The following is a 17829-nucleotide window of genomic DNA, read 5'->3' on the forward strand; positions in this document are numbered from 1 at the left end:
CACTAATAATGTTGGTTGGATTTTATAACTATTATGTAACTATGCCTAGATTAGGCACAGGGAGCGAAAATGTCTGCCACCACAAGCCAGAAGGGGATCTGCAGGTTGGGGAAATAAAAGTGGGAGTATTCGATACATAACACTGCTTGACTGAGAGGATAAATGGTCGCACCTTGTAGATCTCCATACATGGAGCAAGGTGAAGACTACATATGGAAATATCTTTTGAGCTCTACTCTGCCGCTTGCAGGATTCAGTATACTGGGAGATAAGAGTCCAAACGCATGTCCAACTATAACTGTGCTGACTTTTGGATAAATTACATTGAGGATATCTTGCAATGTAAATTCCTTGTTCTGTTATATATTGTTGAAAATCAAATAAAATATTTTGTATAAAAAGTGTCTTTTAGCTCTTAATAAATATGTTGTCAGCAGTGGTTGCAGCAACATTTTTCCTGAATGGTAATAATACTCCTCTTACCATTTTTGAGGAGTATTTTTAGTCAAGGAGGAGTATGAAATTTTCATTAATACATGTAAATACCTCCCACGCTCAGTCCAAATCAGTCGGATTGTCTGACGGCACGCCCCAAAACACAATCTCAGCGCAGACACCTGTTAAATATCTGTCCAAGCTGTGTAGCTGTGCAGTGCTGAGTAAATGAGCTGCAACGTGTCTGCTTAGAGAGTCGCTCATACTCTGGGATTTTACACTGACCATCACTGAGTGATAGCAGCTAAAATAGGAGTAAAATTGTAAAGTAAGGGGTTAAAAATGATTTTTATTGTGTAGACATCACTTGGGGATTGAAATTTGAGAATTTTCTTTTGTGGCAAACCCCTTTATTGGGCATAACCATTTTTATTTTTTTGTTTACAGAGTTTGTTGTATTTTGATTTTTATTGGGGATGTGACATCAGGGGACTTTTATTCTTTTTTTTAATAATTTGCACTTCTTTTTAAACTCTTTTTGACTCTTTATTTTGTATAATTTGATCACTTGTTCAGTGTAATATACTGCAATACAAATTTATGTCACCATATTACATAGTCAGCCTATCCAGACAGCAGCACTGTTAGATTGTGCTGAAAGCACAAACTAACAGGCTTCTACTGAAGGCAGCAGCGGGGTCCTTCATCAGACCCCAGGGCTGCCATAGCAACTCTAATCATCCCGGTACTTCACTGTAGACGCTGTGGTCACCATGATCACAGGGTTCAACAGCCGGTATTGTTGCATCCGGGTGCAGGAAGGGTTTTATGCTTGGTTATCTATAGTCCTAATCAACTGGTATACTCAATTTTATGTGATTCATATGATATCCAACAGATTTGTGTTCACTTTGTGTTATCTTTAGTATTAAAGTCTGTTTAATTCATTGTATATCCAAGATACATCGGGGCAGATTTATCAAGTGTCTGATGCCCATGGCAACCAATCACAGCTCCCCTTTAAAATATTCATGAGCACTGGAAAAATGAAAGCTGAGCTGTGTTTAGTTGCCATGGGCAACTGGAAATATTCTGACACTTCTATCTATATATAAATATACAATCACCGGCCACTTTATTAGGTACACCTGTCCAACTGCTTGTTAACACTTAATTTCTAATCAGCCAATCACATGGCGGTAACATTTAGGCATGTAGACATGGTTAAGACAATCTCCTGCAGTTCAAACCGAGCATCAGTATGGGGAAGAAAGGTGATTTGAGTGCCTCTGAACGTGGCATGGTTGTTGGTGCCAGAAGGGCTGGTCTGAGTACTTCAGAAACTGCTGATCTACTGGGATTTTCACACACAACCGTCTCTAGGGTTTACAGAGAATGGTCCGAAAAAGAAAAACATCCAGTGAGCGGCAGTTCTGTGGGCGGAAATGCCTTGTTGATGCCAGAGGTCAGAGGAGAATGGGCAGACTGGTTCAAGCTGATAGAAAGGCAACAGTGACTCAAATTGCCACCCGTTACAACCAAAGTAGGCAGAAGAGCATCTCTGAACGCACAGTACGTCGAAATTTGAGGCAGATGGGCTACAGCAGCAGAAGACCACACCGGGTGCCACTCCTTTCAGCTAAGAACAGGAAACTGAGGCTACAATTTGCACAAGCTCATCGAAATTGGACAGTAGAAGATTGGAAAAACGTTGCCTGGTCTGATGAGTCTCGATTTCTGCTGCGACATTCGGATGGTAGGGTCAGAATTTGGCGTCAACAACATGAAAGCATGGATCCATCCTGCCTTGTATCAACGGTTCAGGCTGGTGGTGGTGGTGTCATGGCATATTTTCTTGGCACTCTTTGGGCCCCTTAGTACCAATTGAGCATTGTTGCAACGCCACAGCCTGCCTGAGTATTGTTGCTGACCATGTCCATCCCTTTATGACCCAACATCTGATGGCTACTTTCAGCAGGATAATGCACCATGTCATAAAGCTAGAATAATCTCAGACTGGTTTCTTGAACATGACAATGAGTTCACTGTACTCAAATGGCCTCCACAGTCACCAGATCTCAATCCAATAGAGCATCTTTGGGATGTGATGGAACGGGAGATTCGCATCATGGATGTGCAGCCGACAAATCTGTGGCAACTGTGTGATGCCATCATGTCAATATGGACCAAAATCTCTGAGGAATGCTTCCAGCACCTTGTTGAATGTATGCCATGAAGAATTGAGGCAGTTCTGAAGGCAAAAGGGGGTCCAACCCGTTACTAGCATGGTGGCCGGTGAGTGTATATATACATAGATATATATACATATATACAGCCCCATACCCCCTGAAGACGCCACTAGTTGGCGAAATATGTTGGGGTGGCTGCATTAGTGATTTTAATTTGCAGCAATAGATAGTGAGTGGATTGCCATGCTACTTGTCCGTGACAGATAGCAGACAGCTTATTTACTGGCTAGTGGTATAGTATTCAGCAATATAATCCATCTATCCTTACAGAGAGGGACTTACTACTCTAGAAAGGTTGTTACCAAATAAATTACGATCTAATACAGAAATATCATAAATACGAGATTTATTGCCATTAATTGCTTGATGTTAACAGAGGCTGGCTAACTACACCACAAATGCCAAATGTTCCACAGTTATAATGACTGATATCGCATAGGGTTAAACACTCACTCGTCACCGAGCTCCTGGACACACTCGCACCTGCGCAACTTCGCATGGCCAGCTTTGCACGCAAAGTTGCGCAGGCGCGAGTGTGCCTCAGAGCTCAGTGACGTCACTGGCTCTCCGCCACTTCCAAATCAGCCGCAAGCAAGGTTGCGCGCATGGTGCGCCGAGCCGTAATATGGGGCGCCAAAGGGGGGTTGTAATATAAGGTATAAAACACTTTAACAAAGCAATTGGGGGGGTTTCTTTAAATAACCCCTTCCCGCCGCAGCCCTTTTTTGTTTTTGCGTTTTCATTTTTCACTCCCCACATTCAAAAATCTATAACTTTTTTATTTTTCCATGTACAGAGCTGTGTGATGGCTTATTTTCTGCGTAACATATTACACTTCAAAATGGTGGTATTTAATATTCTGTGCCATGTACTGAGAAGCGGGGAAAAAATTCCAAATGCAGTGAAATTGGTAAAAAAAACGCATTTGTGCCGTATTCTTGTGGGCTTGGATTTTTACGGATTTCACTGTGCGCCCCAAACGACATGTCTACTATATTCTTTGGGTCGGTACAATTACAAGGATAAAAAATTTATATAGGTTTTATTATGTTTTCATACATACATAAAAAAATGAAAACCTCCTGCATAAAAATTTTTGGGGGGATTTTGCAATCTTCTGGCGCTAATAACTTTTTCATACTTTGGTGTCGGGTGGGTGTGATTGGTGCCGTTTTTTAGCGGATTTTGATGACATTTACAATGTTATCATTTTTAGGACTGTATGACCTTTTGATCACTTTTTATAGAATTTTAATTTTTTTTAAATGGCAAAAAAGTGCCATCTTCAACTTTGGGCGCGATTTACGGGATTAAACGCAGTGAAAAACCGTTATCATATTTTGATATATCGGGCATTTTCGGACTCAGCGATACCTAATGTGTTTATGATTTTTACTGTTTATGTATATTTATATCAGTTCTAGGGAAAGGGGGGTGATTTGAATTTTTAGGTTTTTTTATTATAATTTTTTTCTAAACTTTTTTTTAATTTTTACTATTTTACTATTTATCATTTTTAAGTGGTAGGTTTCCTTTAATAACACTGCTCAGTACACATACAGTGTTGCAAATTGGTATCACTCTTGCTACATTTTAACAAGCATTTATAAATAAAGATTTATCATTTTAACTAGTTTTTCTGACCAATGGGTGAAATGTGCCATTTGGCATATATGTTTGTTGTAACAAATAACTATGTGGCACAATTTGGTATGTGACTCAAAGAGGATTTATTTTATTTTTTTAGTGGCTTCAAAAATCTTTAACATTTTTTGATTTTATATCCTTACATTTAGATATTAAAACATGTTGATTTCTTTCTACTTATCCCATTACCCTAATTTATGGCCTTTCACAATACTCAGATTAAGGCACTGAACTGTGTCTGCAGTTGATCCTGTTATTCCTCAAGCTCTAAAAATCCCATTTAATTTTCATTGCAAATGGTACATATTCTTTGTTAAGCTTAAGTATGATAATGTTATCCTTCTGCGACTACTTAGCAGCTTAAGCATTGCTGAACAGAAGCATCCAAGCATGTACCCTTCCTGAAATTTAGCAGGACGCAATGTGCAGACTGAGAAGAGTTCAATGAATACAAATCATTGTTCATTCTTCAGGAAACTATGATTTAAACATAACAGCACTACCATGTATGAAAACTCAATTTGATGGTTTCTTTGCAGCAGTGAATTTCCCTTACCTCTGTTCATCATTAGTTAGATAAAAAACTTAATATCCAAGTAAAGGCGAAGAAGTATAAGAACTGTGAGTGTTAGGGCTACATTTACAGAAAGTGCCTCAGGCTTACATCCTTATGTAGCCAATATATAATGTAGTATTGGATATGTAATAAGGTATTCATTAATAGTTTATCAAACCATAAATACTCTCTGTATAATAATAGATTAGCAAATCTTCAGTCCGAATAACTTTTCCATATAGTGATCCAATAGGAAATCTAAGATTAAAGGGCACCTACCACCCCGATTCTACCTATAAAGGTAGAAGAGGTGGTAGGTGGATGAATGGGACGTGAGGATAGCCCTTTTTTGGGCTAATCCTCACGTCCCGGGTGTCTTTTAGAAAACTTTATTGCATGTATATGCAAATTTTTTTATGCGGCTACTGGGGCATGGAGTAGCCGGACATGAGGCTACTAGTCGCGGCTACTCCACGCCCCAGTGGCCACCTTACTCCGCCTACCAGGTAATCTTCCAGGAGCTGCGCGCCCTCGTCCAGGTCCCCTGCGATCTGCGCATGCGCAGAAGGCCAAAGATGCCAAGGGAATTGGACGAGGGCGCGCAGCTACCAGGAGCTGTGCGCCGAAGATTACCTGGTAGGCGGAGTAACGTGGCTACTGGGGCGTGGAGTAGCCGCGGCTAGTAGCCTCTTGTCCGGCTTCTCCACGCCCCAGTAGCCGCATAAAAAAATTTGCATATACATGCAATAAAGTTTTCTAAAAGACACCCGGGACGTGAGGATTAGCCCAAAAAAGGGCTATCCTCACGTCCCATCCATCCACCTACTACCCCCATCTACCTTTATAGGTAGAATCGGGGTGGTAGGTTCCCTTTAAACTTCTCAAACTATAGATACCTTCTTGTAGATCATATCTTCAGTCATCTAGATATGTTAATGATCTTGTCGCTCCCTATGCCTGCTTGCGCCGGCCATCTATCTTGCCAGGCAGAGAAGTGATGTTTACAGTAGGAAGTCTATCTGAAGCAATGGGTGGATCTTAATTGCTTTTTGAGTTGCTTTGACTATACCCTGGAGCTGGATCCTAGAGGGGCTCTGTTAACACCCCCCCCCCCTTACCAAAGCATTTGAGAGTCCTTTTCATATTTTATGTTCCCAACATATAATATAAAAAGGACTCTAAAATGCTTTGGGAAGGGGGGAGGGGGGAGGTGTTAACAGAGCCCCTCCAGGATCCAGCTCCAGACCAACAATAGCATGTCTGGATTACTGAAGACATTGGGGCTTATTTACTAAGGGTCCATGGATCGCATTTCCGTCAGACTTCCCAACGTTTTCGGGATTTGCGGTGCTGGGACAGGTATTAAGAAGGGGATTATGTTGCACGCGATCGGATTTTGGAACAGTGACACCGGCTTTCATGCAACAGAAATCAGGGGCTTGCCGTCAGACGATCCGTCTGATTAGGACTGAGCGGGGATTTAACATTTCAAATTGTGCCGCAAGAACAAGAACTTACATACACCGGGAAGAAGATGGTGAACTCCAGTAAACCTGAGCAGGGAAGCGACAGATGCAGGATATCAGGCGCACAATGTTAGTGAATTGCGGCACAGTGCATTCCGGTCAGATAATGCACATCGGGGAACGCTCCAGGTAAGTAAATGTGCCCCATTATTTCAAGCAGGAATCTGGGTGGCTCCGTTTTTGGGATTTCCTTTAAAAGAATTGTATATCCACCTGAGGTGCCCTAGTTACTTTAACCCAAGACATCACAATTATGTCAGAATAACATAAATATATATGGCTTTTGGGGAAAAAAGATGCTGACATGAAGCTATTTTACCATTTTCTTGCTCAATTCAGATCAGTTTAGTTGTTTGCATTTCCATTTTTCACTCCCGGTCTTTAAACATCCAAAACTTTTTTATTTTTCTGTGTACAGAGCTGTATGAAGGCTAGTTTACCTGGTAAACTGGAAAAAAATAATCACCTGGATACCAAATTCATATAGTTTTTAATATGTTATTTTGCCCTATTCTGACACTAATAACTTTTTTCATACTTTGGTGTCAGTCCTATGCAAGGTATCATTTTTTGTGTGATTAGTTGACGTTTTCATTGCTATCATTTTAGGATCTGTACAAACTTTTGATCATGTTTTATTCAGTGGCATTTCAGACATTTGGACACTATTTTCAGCCATCAGTCTGCAGGTCCTGTCACTTGTCCCGTCAATTGTATGAATGTCAGACACGCATAAAATCAATTACATTAGCTGCACAGGCAGATGCATGTCTATCCACCGTGCCTGTGCACACTGATGATGTCATCAGCGGCACTACCACCACATCATACAGTATGTGAGGCTAAGGTGCATGGATGAACATGCATCTGCAGCATTGGCAGCATCTGCACTGCTGCCAGAGAGAAGAGGAAATCATGGGATAGCTGGGTGAGGTGAATACAGAGTTTAGGGGGGAGTCTGCTGCCATTTCATTTAAGGGGGGCCTATTCTGAAATCTCATTAAGGGGGCCTCTGCTGACATCTCATTAAGGGGGTATCTGCAGCCATTTCATTAAGGGGCAACTGCTGCCATTTCCTTAAGGGGATGTCTGCTGACATCTCATTAACCCCTTTCCGTTGCGCGGCATAATAGTACGGCATGCGTCGGGTGTGGGTACATGCAGAGAGCTCATGGACGGTAACACACGGTAGCACCAACAGACCCGAGGCTGTCTCTTTTTTACAGTAGTATGGCAGTATATGATAGGATCAATTAGACAACCTAAGGTTAAAGTACCTTAAGGAGTCTGAAAGATAGTCAAAATAAAAATAGGAAAAATGTTAAAAAAAATCAAATCACCCCCTTTTCCTAGATCAGATATAAATATAAATAAACACTAAAAATCATAAACACATTAAGTATTGCTGCATCCGAAAATGCCCAATCTATCAAAATATAATAATGGTTTTTCACTGCGCTTAACCCCACACTGAACTTTTTTGCCATTTTGAAAAATATTTTAAAAATTCAATAAAAATTGATCAAAAGGTCAAACAGTCCTAAAACTGATAACATTGAAAACGTCATCAAAATTCCCACAAAATTACACCACACACAGATCCATACAACAAAGTATGAAAAAGGTATTAGCACCAGAATATGGCAAAATCCCAAAAAAATTTGTACAAGAGTTTTTAATTTTTGTAAATGTATGAAAACATTACAACCCCTATACAAATTTGGTATCCCCGTGATCGTACCGACCAAAAGAATAAATTAGACATGTCATTTGGGGCACACAGAGAAAGACGTAAAATCCACAGGAAAATGGCAAAAATTTTCACTGCATTTGGAGTTTTTTTTCCCTGCTTCCCAGTACACGGCAGGGAATATTAAATACCGCCACTATGAAGTGCAATTTGTTATGCAGAAAACAAGCAATCACAGAGCATATTACATGTAAAAATAAAAAAGTTATAGATTTTTGAAGGTAAGGAGTGAAAAATGGAAATGAAAAAACAAAAAGGGCTAGGTTGTTAAGGGGTCTCTGCAGACATCTCAATGAGAGGGCCTCTGTTGCTGGAATAAGGGAGGCTGCTGAATACTAAATATAAGGGTTTATTCACATGGCCCTCTGCGGGGACGTACATGCGGCCGCAAATTTGCGGCCGCATGTACGTCCCCATAGATGGCAATAGCGGCGCAGATACGGTGCCACACATGCATGCTCTATCTTTCGGGGTGTTTGTGCGGCCGTGCGCCGCCGCACGGCGAGCATACCGCATGTGAATGGACCCTAAGGTGTATAAGGAGTCAGGTTCTATGAGTATAATTCTGTGTCACATATATGTGTATTCTCAAGTGTAATGTGAAGGGACAGGGATGGCAGTGAGAGTTTAGGTGTATGGGGGCCCCGATTCAGAGTTCCCACCGGGCACAGTAGAGTCTTGTTAAGCCACTGGCTATTTTCCATTATAGGGTTTACCATGAGGAACAACTGTATTAATATTTTGACAGATCAGGACTTTTAGGACACAATGATACCTAATATGTTTATGATTTTGTTTATATTATTTAAAATTAATTTTAATTTTTTGTACTATTTTTTAGGCCCCTCAGGGTACTTTAGTGGGTTCCAATTTCTCCTACCATATATTGCAATACTACCATATTGTAGTACGATATATGGACCTATAACAAAATGCCTCCAGCACACTGTTACTGGTCTCGTCAAAGGACACGTCCTGGAGTCTTATAAATAATAATAATCCATAAGAGCTCGTATAAGAGCTCGTACAATAGACAAGCCTTTCTCTGGGAGGTAATCGGAAAAAAATTAATAAATAAAAATGCTGCTGCAGTCATAAGACACCAATTTATATACACAGTCCAAGGTCAGTGGGACTGCAGAGAAACCTGTAGTTTCGTATCTGGTGTTTGCCCAATATGTGTAGCTTTTGGACTAAAAGACAAGCCTGGCTGCTGTACTAAGGCTCGATCGTAGAGGAGAGAATACAGCAAGTGGGAGACAAATTAGAAGCGAAATACAGTAGTCTAGACTAGAGTGAAGCAGAGAAACAATTAGTGTTTTACAGGTTTCAGTTGTAAGAAAAATATGAATTCTAGAAATGTTTTTGAGATGAGTGCGGTCGCAAGTGGTTGTATATACCACTGTCTGCTGCCTCAGGGATATGGTGATACCACCAATGGAAATGGAGTGGTTAGGGTCAGTCAGTAGATGATGGAAAGACAAAAAGTTCAGTTTTGGAAAGATTACACGCTGTCATGGAAATGGACCATCACTTCCATATTTGGTCACGGGGAGCGACAAACCCAGCTGAGATGGAGCTGTCCATGCACCGACTTCGATTGCGGGCATAATGCAGCAAACACCCATCATGTATTAAAAGAGATCGGCCCCTGTAGCATATAGACTGCCAGCCCCCAGTAGGGTATATAGCCTGCAAGCCCCCAGTAGTTTATAGCCAGCCAGCCCCCTATAGTGTATAGCCTGCAGCTCCCTGGAGTATATAGTATGCCAGCCCACTGTAGTATATAGACAGCCAAGCCCCCTGATATATAGCCTGCAGCCTGCCCCTAATACGCATCTAAGAAAGAAATCAAACAGGGTACTCACCTTCAGACGGGCAGGTTTTCTTCTATACAGCGATGCTCCGGCATCGTCTCTGTGTCCAGCGCTGTCCGTTGCAGGTACCAAGACGTGAGCCACTCTCTGACATCAAAGTGTGGGCTGATGCCGGCGCACATAGTAGAACGTCAACAAGCAGCTGACGTCACAATCCCTGTGACAGACGGCGTGGGACATGGAGCCCATGCCTGGGCATTGCTGTATAGAAGAGGACCTGCTGGGGGGGCGTCAGAAGGTGAGTACACTGTTTGTTTCTTTTTCTTGACTCGAGTACAGGCAGTCCCCGGGTTACATACAAGATAATGTCTGTAGGTTTGTTCTTAAGTTGAATTTGTATGTAAGTCGGAACTGTATATTTTATCATTGTAATCCCAGCCAGAACTTTTTTGGTCTCTGGGACAATTGGGTTGTCATAAGAATCAAGATTAACAATAAAGCTTCATTACAGACACCTCTGATAACTGTTATAGCTGTTTATTGTAGTCTAGGACTAAAGTACAATAAATTATCAATATTCAGTGGTCCGTTTGTAACTAGGGGTCATATGTAAGTCGAGTGTTCTTAAGTAGGGGACCGCCTGTATAAGGTTTTTCAGCACATTTTTGCACTGAAAAACTCGGCTTATATCAAGTATATATATATAAACTGAAAGTCCCTTAAACACCAGCATTACATTAAAAAACAAAAAAACACCCCCCACACACACATATTTGAAACTGCTGCATCCATTACAATCTGTAATAAATATAAATGAAAAAAAAACTAAAATTGTACAAAAATGTAAATTTGTCATCAAATCCCTTAAAAAATGTTCTAAAAAGTGATCATAAAAGTAATGACCACCAATGAGTACCACTGAAACAACTTGTCACCAAAAAAATATCATTAGTAATAAAGTATTACATTCAGTAAATGTTAGTTATCAAGTTATTTTGTTGTGGTATGCTATGTGTTGGAAAAATAGAAATGTTAGCATTTCGAAAAGTCGAGAATTTTTCCAAATTTTTTTTAAATATCAATTTTCTCAGAGATAAACACAAACACCTCACTAACATAAAGTGCAATGTGTCTCAAGAAAACAATGTGAAAATTACCGGGATATGTTAATGTCAGTTACACACATTACAAAAATCATGAAGTAAACTGACCAACCCCTTTACATCAGAGGAAACTAACTATACATGCAGCACACATAACAAGCAGACTTAACTCCCTTCGGACCGACGCATAGACGGGAGTAGGACGCCCTGAAACCCTAGGGAAATGCAGTTCATTACTGTTTCTTCCTTCTTCACTCCTCACAGCATTGTGCTGTGACCGCCAGGTCTATAGGGTTTAACCAGAGCTATTTGGTCTAATCAGACCCAGTGCAGCTCTGATTAACATCAGCAGTAACAGGTTGTGATTTCCCCCTGTATAGCTGCCTTAGGATACATTCAGATGGCCACCTGGGGGGATGTATATGCGGCCCCAAATTTGCAACCGTATATACGCCCCCATAGACAGCAATGACCGTTCCGTGCTGTACACGGTGGGAAAAGATAGAGCATGCTCTATCTTTCCCCATGTTTGCTGCCGTGCGGGGCTTTTCTGTATTGAGGGGGGAAGGGTCACCTCCTCCTCCTCTCCAGCACACAGCAGCATACAGCTGTGTGAATGTACCCTTAGTTACAGGGATAAACTTGTAAAAGAAAAAAACATGTAAAAGAAAAAAAGCTGTGAACATGTCCCCCAGGGGTCTTTTATGACCTCATGGGGGACATATATAGTAAACACACGCATTTCCCCATATAAAAAATGCCCAAGACTATACATACGAAAACAACCAAAACAAAATAAGGAATTCATCAATAATGTTCATTTTGACTTAATTTGAAATTTTTTTAAAAATTAAAAATAAATTACAAAAAAGCCTTTTTTCCACTTTTTTTCCAAAGAAAACTAAAAATTAAAAAAAATTTCAAATTGTATTACGTTTTAGCTAGCTCTTTGTGTCTCGAAAAAAACATAGCAAAAAATTTAAGGTAGCACGCAAAGAAAAAAAAGGTTACGGCCCTTAACCCGACACATGCAAAAATTTGTTATAAATGCCCGATCACTGGAGCCTTTTCATGCTACGTCACTAAGGGGTTAATGAACGAAAAAATTAATTGTTGCTATGTTTGTACCAAAAAAACTGTGTATTATTTATTATGCTTTTAGATTATTTATTTGCCTGCCTTGACCAGCAAAGGGAAGGGCAGGCTTTCCCATTAGATGTGACTGCGTGTTCTAGATCTGCAGCAGACTTCTGGCACAGAGTATATAAATCATAGGTCATGCAGACAAAAAACAGACAGTCCAAAGATGCACAAAATTGTCCCACACATGGCATTATTATGAATTCTGTGCAATTGTTGTCTGAGCTTACACAGTCTAAAAGGAGGACAGGATAGTTAAATCTATCCCACTGTGTGCATGATTTTCAGAAGGGTGCTACATGTTTGGGATTATTTATTGTATGGGTTTTCTAAGATGATGTAGATTGCTAACTAGGTGAAATTTCTAGATAAAAAAAAACAGTAATGTACATTTTATGACATTTCAAGTGCCGCAGACGAAACAAGAATGCTTATTCATTATTGAGTGCAGGCATTTATATTTCTAGTTGCCATGGAGACCCCAATTCATAATAATGACTTTTATCAAATATCCATTATGGCTTTTTTTTTAGTGACTACAAAGTACATTTTCTCCTAATTTAGCATGAGAGAGAATTGCACATTTTCTTTTAGTGTAGAAATTGTGGATGATGAATTGGCTTCTTAAATGTTTTGTTTCCCAAATGACAGTACAATATTTCACTCGGTTCTTGGCTGACCTTCATTAGTTGAGATGCCGTTTTTACAATATCCTTTGAGTGTGTTATTATAGTATAACTCAATATACAAGAATAACTCGGATTTATTAATTGGTGCAGTTTCACCTCTTCCCACTTTTAAGCCAAAATAAAGAGATAGCATAATTGACTATGGCAGAAGGGAAGATGTAGAAGGTGTTATCTTTATTAGGAATAATTAACAATGCCATTGTTTACCCAATACTCTGCCCACTCCACTATTAATGAATGACTACCATACAGCAAATATTACAAACAGAAAGTTGTTGAGCAAGAGTTTAAATGATTAATGCTTTTTTTATCTATTAATTGCAAACAACATTATAATTGGATTTGGGCGATTATGATTAAATAGCTATTAGTTTTGAAGAAGAATGTAAATTGGCTCTACTTTAGAATATTGTGTGCACAGTATTAGTATGTTACATACCTTTACAGTTGCCCAGTGATCTCACATTTTAGACATAACTGCACTTTTATCTTAATTCAAATGAACTTGTAAGTGCAGCAATGATGTGCCTGCGCTTCCTGACGTACCTGCTTTCTTCTTCATTTACAGCCTAGTACCTTCCCTTTACATAATGACTGACATCACCATAGAAAGAAAGCATAAAAAGAAGAAAATGTGTCACCAGCATGCATGACCATGCCCTACTGCAAAAATGCATTTGCATAAAGATAACATGGAATGTTTTTGTCTGGAAAGCTTATAAAGTGTTCTATACAAATCTGTTTTGACTTGTGGGTTAATATAGGTGCTTGTAGAGTCAATTCAAGGGTTTATCTGAGATTATGCTTCTTTCATACACTGACGGGTATGTCATTTATTATGTTTATTATAAGACAGCTGTATATTTATTAATAAGGGCACTGTATAAAAAATAAAAAAGACACAGTACTTCACAGCACTGTATATAAATATATGAGGTGCCATGGGTAGGTCCAGTTTTAGACAAATGAGGCCCCCAAATATCTGGTTTATGAACCGTCACATTCAGTAAGAGGCTCCCTTTAACCCTGCACAATAATAGCACTTTGCACTTAGCAGCACTCCAGTCCAGGTATCAGGTGAAACAAGCTGCAACGTTTCAAGCAGGAAAAAAGCCACAAAATGTTGTCATCTGAAATAAAGTTCACAGCTTATTTCACCTGATACTGGGACTGGAGTGCTGCTATTTTTTTCTAGAACCCTACTTGTACCTATGTGGTGCCTTACAGGTGATCATCTTCCCCATTAAGGAGAGGACTTCATTACCTCCGTCCCGGACGTGGTTTATCACTGCTGAATTTACCGCCAAATGTCTTCAGCCTTAAGCAGCAGATCTCCAAACTGCACCCATAAAAATACCACCTTCACTTACAGTATTATGTCACCTGTATAATAATACTTACATTGCATACAGGAACCCCTAATTACTATTATTATTAATAATAATATATATTCAGTGGGGGTAATTTATCATTTTTTTCTTTGTCTACGTTTGGTGTTGTTTTGGCGCAGTTGTGGTACAAATACAGTTTTTTTTTTATCATTCAATGCTTTATTAAATGAATTGAAACATATAAAGTGTAAGAAAGGGTTATGCATTGATTGCCTTTAGGGCGTGCATAAGTAACAAAAAACATTTCGGTTTGACAAGAAAAATAAGGAAACGAGTTTACCGCGCATATGATAAGACATTGGTATTACACGTTAACAAACATTGTGATGTATTTGAAACATGGAGTATATCAAATAGAAGTAGAGATGGGGGGGGGGGGTACAGAGAGAAAAGAAAGACAGAAAGGACCATAGTCAGGTAGGCAGGGGTGGGGAAAGGAGGGAGGGGACCAGGGGCGTAGCTGAAAGAGCCAAAGGAGTGGGTAAGGGATTTCCCAGCTGCACCACCTCCACAGAACGTCTAATCTTGTAAAGTACGGTAGAGCGGAGGGTACAAATACAGTAACTTTCCTATGTGCCAAGTGAACATAGGACAGTGCAAGGTCACTTTGACATAGACCTTGCTTGCACCAAATTAAGTATTTGCATAGATTAGTTTTCACAATAGGACTGTATTCATAATTTGCGTCTTTCCGTTTAGGCAGAAGTTTTGGCGCAAATTGATGCCAGTGCCTACCCAAGTCTATGTTCTGCAACTGTTGATGTTTTTTTTGAGACTTTTCGAGTAACTGTCGCAAACAACCCACATAGTATAAAACGCTGCAAGCAGATTTATCAAGAGCCAAAGCCATTCTAATGAATCCTATGGCAGCAGAAATCGGAAGACAGGCATAGGGGATTATTTATCATTAGACTAGCTCCTTGGGACAGTTCTATGTCTATTTTTAGAGCTCCCGTGGCCATGATATTCATTAAACTGGCTTTGGCACTTTTAATAAATGTTGTTATGGTCTATTTTATGTCATAAATTGTCTCCGCACATAGACCAGCAGGGGACTTTTTGCAAAAGTCTCAAGTCATGAATCTAGCTTTGCACGGTGTTGCACTAGTAGCTGTTCTATGTTTACACCAGATTAATGAAGAGGTGTATATAGTCCTGTGAGACTTTTTAGTAGTGAAAAGTCTTGAAAAACCTCAACTACTTTGAGACTTGTTTACATCACAAAAGCCCATGAAAAATAACTAATAATTATCCTATTGAATAGTCGTAAGATAAATTACCCCCAATGTGTTCTTAAACCTAGTGTGAACACTCAAGGCAAGTCATTTATATAAGTAACAATTTTTAAAATTAATAATAAGGATTAACAATCTAAAACATGTGAACACAGCCTTTATAGTTTATATACAGCCCTCCCAGCCCGTAGTCTTCATACAGCCCCTCTCCACAGCTCCCAGTCCAATCTCCCTTCTATATACAGTTCCCACAGCTCCCAGTCTTTATACAGTCCCCACAGCCTCCAGTCTATATACAGCCCCCACAGCCCTCAGTCTATATAAAGCCCTGCACTATGTGCAGTTTGTCTGTGGAGTCTGCAGAGTGCGCCAGATTCATCAAAACTGGTGCACGGTCTTCATTAATCTGGCGCCCCCTGCACTTCTCTGGAAGTGTGCACCCTGGAGTGACACCTCCCCTCTCCAGAGTGATGCATGGCACATGGTGCCCTAACACGGGAAAAGATAGGCCGCATGTTTGCTGCACTGTATCACTCCATGCGCCGATTGCCGGCCTATGGGGAATGTATGTACAGCTGCAAGACTGCTGACTAGAGATGAGTGAGCACTAAAATGCTCGAGTGCTCATTACTTGGGTCAAACTTTTCCCGATGCTCGAGTGCTCGTATCAAGTAACGAACCCGATTAATGTCAATGGGAGACTCGAGCATTTTTCACTGAAAGAACACATTGAAAGAACACTAAAGAAGAACTCATTGCAGATGTTTGCAGATGTTTTCACTGAAAGAACACATTGAAAGAACACAGTGAAGAACACATTGCAGATGTTCAGAACATCTGCTAACTTATCCGAAGACACGCGTGCCGAATGGTGTTCTTCACAATAGTATGTGAAGAACAATATGTGAAGAACACATTGCAGATGTTTCCATACATCTGCAATGTGTTCTTCACACATATTGTTCTTCACATACTATTGTGAAGAACACCGTTCGGCACGCGTGTCTTCGGATAAGTTAGCAGATGTACGGAACATCTGCAATGTGTTCTCCACTGTGTTCTTCACTTAAATGAACCTGTGTTCACTGTTTTCATTGTATTCTTCAATGTTCTTCACTGTGTTTCGTTAAGTAAATGCTCGATCTCGAGCTGGCGAAATACTTGTCCGAGCAACGAGCCGTTTCGAGTATGTTAATACTCGAACGAGCATCATCTCTACTGCTGACGTATATGCATCCCTCTATGGTCATGTGAATGCAGTCTAAACTGGCACAGACATTTTATATATACACTTTTTAATAAATGTGGGGCAATCTAGTTATATACAGCACCCCCAGTCAGGGCCAGATCTAGGCTTCAGTAGGCCCCTAGGCGAAAGACTCTCATGGGGCCCTTTTCCAATGAACTAATATAGCGGCATGAAAAACGCCACTACGACCCTTGATCATATGTTGCTTTGACCTCTGGTATTAGCAGAGGCATCAGCTCCATAATGTACTATTATATCATTAGGTGCTAAAATTAGTATATACAGCAGCCCTTCCTAGTTTTAGTATATACAGTCATCTCCAAGGGTTTGTGCCAAAACACAGCATGCTCTGGTAACTTAGGACTACAATTCTCAGCTATCAGCTCACTGCATCACTGCGGGGGCTCTCCCATGTGAGTATACAGCAGAGCCTGGCAGGTGCACAATGTGCAGAGATGTGGTGGAGGAGGTGGCAGAGCAGCACCGTGGTAACGAGGAAAGGTGAGTATAGTATGTATAATTAAGCCTGGGGCTATATAGAAATTAATAAACACAGGGTCAATGTATGCAAATTATTTGCAGATGCTATGTAGAAAATTAATTAATAAGTGTGCATTCACATGTGGTGTTTAATGCATGCGTTTGAAAAACAGCAACAGCTATAGAACAACAGCTAAAGAGAGTTTTTCCTAATTAAATAGCTGTTAACAGAAAGCTGTTAACGGAAATCTTAACATCAATTCAATTTGGCTAATTTCTCTTCAGCTGTTGAAATGATTGTGTTAAATGCAACCTAAGAGGTTGCTATTTATCAATGAATTCATTAGGAGGGGCTGAGTATAACTCTTTTACACTGAACCTTATTTACATGCAAGTTTATAGGGAATATAGAAGAATGGAGAAGAGAAGTAGACACTATTATAAGTAATGTGAACTGAGCCTTGGAGGGTAGGGTAGATATGAATGAATTAGGGGTTCTCTGTATATTATTTGTGAGTGCTGTAAACAAATAATTAAAGGATGCTTATAATAAATAGATATA

At 40.0% G+C, this 17829-nt stretch overlaps 1 long non-coding RNA gene across 4 annotated transcripts in view; it reads left to right on the forward strand.

Annotated features, from left to right (window-relative positions):
* The window catches only part of LOC140120546 (uncharacterized), a 94500-nt gene extending 80902 nt beyond the window's left edge, over positions 1–13598 (forward strand). For all 4 annotated transcript variants that reach the window (XR_011853860.1, XR_011853862.1, XR_011853861.1 and 1 more), the window contains one exon: positions 13481–13598. This is a non-coding gene — a long non-coding RNA (uncharacterized lncRNA). The remainder of the gene's footprint in view (positions 1–13480) is intronic.
* Positions 13599–17829: the final 4231 nt, after the last annotated feature.

The sequence above is a fragment of the Engystomops pustulosus genome, chromosome 3, assembly GCF_040894005.1.
Source record: "Engystomops pustulosus chromosome 3, aEngPut4.maternal, whole genome shotgun sequence".
Taxonomy (NCBI): domain Eukaryota; kingdom Metazoa; phylum Chordata; class Amphibia; order Anura; family Leptodactylidae; genus Engystomops; species Engystomops pustulosus.